Below are 6734 nucleotides of genomic sequence, written 5' to 3'. Positions count from 1 at the left end.
AGGAGGACACAGGGGAGGCTCCCTCAGGAGAACAAGGAGGACACAGGAGAGGCTCCCTCAGGAGAATTACAAGACACGGGGGAGGCTCCCTCATGAGAATAAAGAGAGGACACAGGGGAGGTATCTCTTGGGAGAATGAGCAGGACACGGGAGGCTCCCTCAAGAGAATAAGGAGGACACAGGGGAGGCTCCCTCAGGAGAATTAGAAGACACGGGGAAGGCTCCCTCAGGAAAATAAGGAGAGGACACCGAGGAGGCGTCCCTCAGGAGAATAAGGAGGACACGGGGGAGGCTCCCTCAGGAGAACAAGGAGAGGACATGGGGGAGGCTCCCTCAGGAGAATAAGGAGGACACAGCGGAGGCTCCCTCAGGAGAATAAGGAGGACACGGGGGAACCTCCCTCAGGAGAATGGGGAGAGGACACAGGGGAGGTTCCCTCAGGAAAATGAGGAGGACACAGGGGAGGTTCCCTCACGAAAATGAGGAGGACACAGGGGAGGTTCCCTCAGGAGAATAAGGAGGACACAGGGGAGGCTGCCTCAGGAGAATGAGAGGACACAGGGCAGGCATCTCTTGGGAAAATAAGGAGGGGATAGAGAGGAGGCTCCCTCACGAGAATAAGGAGGACACAAGGGAGGCTCCCTCAGGAGAATAAGGAGGACATGGGGGAGGCTCCCTCAGGAGAACAAGGAGAGCATGCGGGGAGGCTCCCTCGGAGAATAAGGAGGGCACAGAGGAGGCTCCCTCACGAGAATAAGGAGTACACGGGGGAGGCTTCCTCAGGAGAATAAGGAGAACATGGGGGAGGCTCTCTCAGGAGAATTAGAAGACACAGGGGAGGCATCTCCTGGGAGAATAAGGAGGACACATGGGAGGCTCCCTCAGGAGAACAAGGAGGACACAAGGGAGGCTCCCTCAGGAGAATTAGAATTAGAAGACATGGGGGAGGCTCCCTCAGGAGAATAAAGAGAGGACACAGGAGAGGTATCTCTTGGGAGAATGAGGAGGACACGGGAGGCTCCCTCAGGAGAATAAGGAGAGGACACTTGGGAGACTCCCTCAGGAGAATAAGGAGGACACAGGGGAGGCTCCCTCAGGAGAATTAGAAGACACAGGGAAGGCTCCCTCAGGAAAATAAGGAGAGGACACCGAGGAGGCGTCCCTCAGGAGAATGAGGAGGACACGGGGGAGGCTCCCTCAGGAGAATTAGAAGACACAGGGGAGGCGTCTCTTGGGAGAATAAGGAGGACACGGGGGAGCCTCCCTCAGGAGAATGAGGAGAAGACACAGGGGAGGTTCCCTCAGGAAAATGAGGAGGACACAGGGGAGGTTCCCTCAGGGGAATAAGGAGGACACAGGGGAGGCTCCCTCAGGAGAATAATGAGGACACGGGGAGGCTCCCTCAGGAGAATGAGGAGAGGACACGGGGGAGGCTCCCTCAGGAGAATAAGGAGGACACAGGGGAGGCTCCCTCAGGAGAAGAGGAGGACATGGGGGAGGGTCCCTCAGGAGAATAAGGAGGACACGGGGAGGCTCCCTCGGGAGAATGAGGAGAGGACACAGGGGAGGTTCCCTCAGGAGAATAAGGAGGTCACAGGGGAGGTTCCCTCAGGAGAATAAGGAGGTCACAGGGGAGGCTCCCTCAGGAGAATGAGGAGGACATGGGGGAGGCTCCCTCAGGAGAATTAGAAGACACGGGGAGGCGTATCTTGGGAGAATAAGGAGGACACAGGGGAGGCTCCCTCAGGAGAATAAGGAGAGGACACAGGGGAGGCTCCCTCAGGAGAATGAGGGGAGGACATGGGGGACGCATCCCTCAGGAGCATCATGGACCAGGGAACTTCTTTGAGTGCCTTCCTACCCGGCTCTCCGTGGAATTCAGGAAAGTTTTCCGTGGCGGTGTCTCATTTTCGCCACTAACCTGGGGGTTTCCACAGGGCAGCCCTCTTCCTGGCTGCTCCTCCCTCCAGCTTGGCAGATACTCATCCAGCTTCTCACCCCTCCATGTGTCTCTGCACTGCTAGGAACTCCATGCAGAAAGCATTGGTTTTTTACATTCTCTATTTTTCAAATATGATTTCAACACTGTTTACTATAGTAAACACTGCACACACTCCAAGCAAGTAAAAAAGTAAGTCTGTGCCTCAGCAGTTGCCAAGCATTCCAAATATGACTTGGGTCAACGTCCACTGAATTTTACCCCTTAAATTGGGTGATTTTAGAGGGTGTAAAATCTACCTTCATCAAAAGAAATGACGACAAACTAGCATCAGATATCATCAACAGGTTTAGGAACAGAAGCTGCTTAAACTCAGCATAATGGTCTATTTTTAACCATTGTGCTATTTCAGAGAAATTGTAATTGAACCTTAAGATTAAAATCACCAAGATTTTGCTCTACACATTTCCTAAGCTATTGAAACATGGTTATCTCCCAAGGTTTCCCACTTCTCTATTCTGGTTTTGACTTGAGGAAATTAAAAAATTATGTCATCAAAGAGATTCAGGTCCCCTCACTATGCAGACATCAAAAAGAGACAAAGAAGGAAAGAGAAGAGAAAATGCAAGGGCCTCAGGGCAAACAGGGTGGTCAGGCGGCTTGAGGTGACATTTAAGTTGAGACTTGAAGAGCCAGAGAAACTGGCTGTAAGGCGGGGAGAAACAAGCCTCCTGGCCACATTAAGTCATGTGGGTGAAAGTGGTTTCTACACGGCAGAGCTCTCAGTCAGCCCTGACCCCACAATGGCTTCAAATGTTTCTGGAGAAGTGGCAGGGGCCGGGGGTGGGGCAGTGGGTGTCAGCCTTGAGACTGACCTACAGAAAATAGAGCCCAAAGCTGAGAAGCATGAGCCCAAGCACTGTGGGATTTTCCACCTGCCGGGAAAGCATTATGTCAGTGTCAGGCTGCAGAATGTCCATGGGAGAGACCATCAATCATCCCCCATTCCGTGGATTCCTGATCAGACCATTTTTGAGACTAAAAGATGCACTTGTCAGCCTTCACCACAATTGAATCCCATTTAGAAGCTGTTTAAACAGAAAAACAATGCGTCATAATTTTCCATTTATGAGGCACACACTTCACTTGGTTATGGAGTCAGGAATAGAAGCAAGTTACAGGAGCAAAATTCATGAAAATGTGAAGTTTGATAGGAAAGATTGGGAAGCCCCTGGCAAGATCATGGAGCTTCAGACACTTTTTTGTGTCATGGACTCTGTAGTGGGTTGAATAGTGACCCTCGTCCAACCAAAAGTTATGTCCACATCCTAAATTCCAGAACCTGTGAATGAGACCTTATTTGGAAAAGAGTCTTGGCAGATGTAATTAAGTTAAGGATCTTGAGATAAGATCATCCTGAATTTAGGGTGGGCCCTAAATCTAATAATGACTGGTGTCCTTCTAAGAGGAGAGGACATGCACACACAGAGGACACCGTACAAAGACTGGAGTGACACCGCCCTGAGCCAAGGAATGCCTAAGGGTTACCAGCAGCTTCCAGAAGCTGGGAGACAGACAGGGAATGGATTCTCCTTCGGGGCTTCAGGAGGACTCAGCCCTGCTGATGCTTAATTTGAGCGTTCTGACTTCCAGAACTGGCAGAGAATGAATGTCTGTTGTTTAAAACCCCACCCCAACCCCTCACCTCTCAGTTTATGGTCATTTTTACAGCAGACAAGGAAACGAATACAGACTCCTTTGGCAATCTGCTGAGGCCTAATGGACCCTTGTCAAGAATAATGGGAGTTTGGGTCAGAGGAGGGGGTTCTTTTAGGGTTCTTTTTTTTTTTTTTTTTTTTTTGAGACAGGGTCTCACTCTGTTGCCCAGGCTGGAGTGCAATGTCGTGATCTCGGCTCACTGCAACCTCCACCTCCTGGGCTCAAGCAATTCTCCCACTTCAGCCTCTGGAGTAGCTGGGATTACCGGCATGTGCCACTATGCTGGGCTAATTTTGGTATTTTTTTGTAGAGATGGGGGTTTCACCATGTTGCCCAGGCTGGTCTTGAACTCCTGGATTCACCTGCCTCAAATCGTGTTGAAATACAGTTCCCAATGGAACTCTTAGGCCCCCAGTGAGGAACTAGGAGAAACTTCTGTAACTCTTAGTGGATAATCTCTTGGAGTTTGTCTCTATTTGGTAACAGGGGACACCCCCAAGAGCCCTGCACTAGAATTCTTTACAAATAGCCACTGGCTGACGAGTGGCCATCTGTCACTCAGTCATTTGTGCATCTGCTCCAGAGACAGCAGTGTCCTAAGGTTTCTTTATAGAAAATTCAAACTAGAACACAATTCCCAGCTTCAGTGCCATGAGAATAACAGGGTTTCAATTAATGTGAAACATAAGCCTCAACCAATGACTTTTAATAGAAATGAAGGAATACAAAACATAGCTCTTACACATCTTCTACTTAAGCTTCTGTAAAAGGAATAACAACACCACACCATGCTCATTTCAGGGGATAGGCACAATGGCGCCAGACTCCTCAAGGGGCCTGGGTGGTCCTCTAGCACAGGATCTGCTCAATTTCAGGTGGGCCTGGAGGTGGCCTGCACCACCTGCTCCAGGTTGGTGCTCTCCTACCCCTATGGGGTCCCATTCTCATCTATGTATCTATCTATCTATCTATCTATCTATCTATCTATCTATCTAGTGACAACCAGCCTTCTTTCGACAAATAATGCTTTTGCTTCCCAAAACATTTAAGATCACCTTGCCACAAAACTGCCACTGCGTTCAACCTCAGAAACTCAGAAAGAACCAAAGGTGTTAGCATTGACTCGTGGTTTTCTCTGGTCTACATACTTAGTGAGTGAATGGATTACCAGTTGGCCTTGGTCAAACCCTCAGAAGAGAAAAAGGGAATACTCCCAAGTGTAGTTGCCAGAATCTGCACTAGATCCCACTAAAGTGGGGGATCTGCCTATAGATGCCTCCCCAACCTTCAGCACTTTCCCTTCCCCCACCTCCACAGAGCCATGGCCTCGAACTACCCCATGAACCTCACCATGGCATCCAGAGCGAGTGGGCAGGAGAGTCTGATATTGACCGAATCCTGAGCTTCTATCACCCCTGCATGTAGTAGCAAGGTAAAAGGAACCTTAAAATGGCCCCAGGATTTCCCACCTCAATCCCAGGACCAGGAAGGTATTGTGATACCATACCCGTGATGATGATAAGTTACATGGCAAAAGGGATTTTGCAGATGGAATTAAGGTTACTATTCAGTTAACTCTGAGTGAATCCAAAGGGAGATTATCAAGGTGAGTCTAATCTAACTGCATGAGCCATTAAAAGCGGAAGGCGATATTGTTTGGCTCTGTGTCCACACCCAAATCTCATCTCGAATTGTAATCCCCATATGTCAAGAAAGGGACCTGGTGGGAGGTGATTGGATCATAGGGGTGGTTTTCCCCATGCTGTTCTCATGACAGTGAGTTCTCATGAAATCTGATGGTTTTATGAGTCTTTGACAGTTCCTCCTTCACACAGTCTTCACTCATCTGCTGCCATGTAAGATGTGCCAGCTTCCCCTTCACGTTCTGCCATGATTGTAAGTTTCCTGAGGCCCCCCTGGCCATGTAGAATAATGAGTCAATTAAACCTCTTTCCTTTATATATCACCCAGTCTTAGGCATTTCTTTATAGCAGTGTGAGAACGGACTAATATATAAGGTTTTCTCTGGCTGTTAGCAGAGAAGGGAGTCAGAGAGTCAAAGTGTGAGGGTGTCACATGGGGAGCATGAAAAGGAAGGTGTATGGCCTCTAGGAGCAAAGACTGGCCCCTGGATGACACATCCAGCAGGGAAACAGGAACCCTCAGTCTGATACCCACAAGGAGCTGAACTCTGCCATCAACCTGGGTGTGCCTAGAAGCAGTTTCTCCCCTATAGCCTCCAGATGGGAGTCCAACCCACCCAGTGCCTTGATGTTGGCCTTGTGAGGCCCTGGGCAGAGAACCCAGTGGAGTCTGCATGGACTTCTGACCTGCAGAACTGTGAGATGACAAGTGGGTGTTGTTCCATGCCACTACGTTCATGGTAACTTGTTACACAACAATGGGAAACACGTGAGTGACACTCCATCAGGGGCGAGCTGGCTGCTTGGCCAACTGGAGCTGAGGCGTTCACAACACAGAGCAAGCAAAATGTTCCTGCAGCACCAGTTACCGAGTCCTTCCTTCAGGCAGGCACTGCCTCCTCCTGTCCTCCCAGCATGGCAGCCACTGGTCATATGCGGTCGGGGAGAGTCAGGGACGTGGCTGTCATTAGTTGAGATGTGCTGTATGTTCAAAATGCACCAGATTTTAGAGGCTTGGTGCAAGAAAAAAGAACGCAAAATACCTCAATTATTTTTATATTGATTATGTTGAATTGATATTATGGATCTATTGAGTTAAATGAAATTAAAATTAATGAAAATGTAAAAGTACGCCTGTGGTTCACATTGTGTTTAACTGGATAGTGCTGATCTGTGCATTGCCTCACTAACACTCACAACAACCCCAGTGGGTAGGTGCTGCCCTGTGTTTCAGATGAGAAAACTGAGACTTTGCCAGGTGAGATTGATGATTCAACATCATCCAGGGAGTGAGTCGCAGAGCAGGGTCAGAAGCTGGGTCATAGGGACCAACACTCATTCTCTTAAAGCTTAGTGGGTCACCCTCCCAAGCAACAACCATGAAAGTTTTTGTTGTCTTTTTTGTTTGTGTTTTCAGAGACACGGTCTCACTC

Source organism: Piliocolobus tephrosceles, chromosome 17 (genome assembly GCF_002776525.5).
Source record: "Piliocolobus tephrosceles isolate RC106 chromosome 17, ASM277652v3, whole genome shotgun sequence".
Taxonomy (NCBI): Eukaryota; Metazoa; Chordata; class Mammalia; order Primates; family Cercopithecidae; genus Piliocolobus; species Piliocolobus tephrosceles.
Note: the sequence above shows the minus strand (reverse complement) of the source record.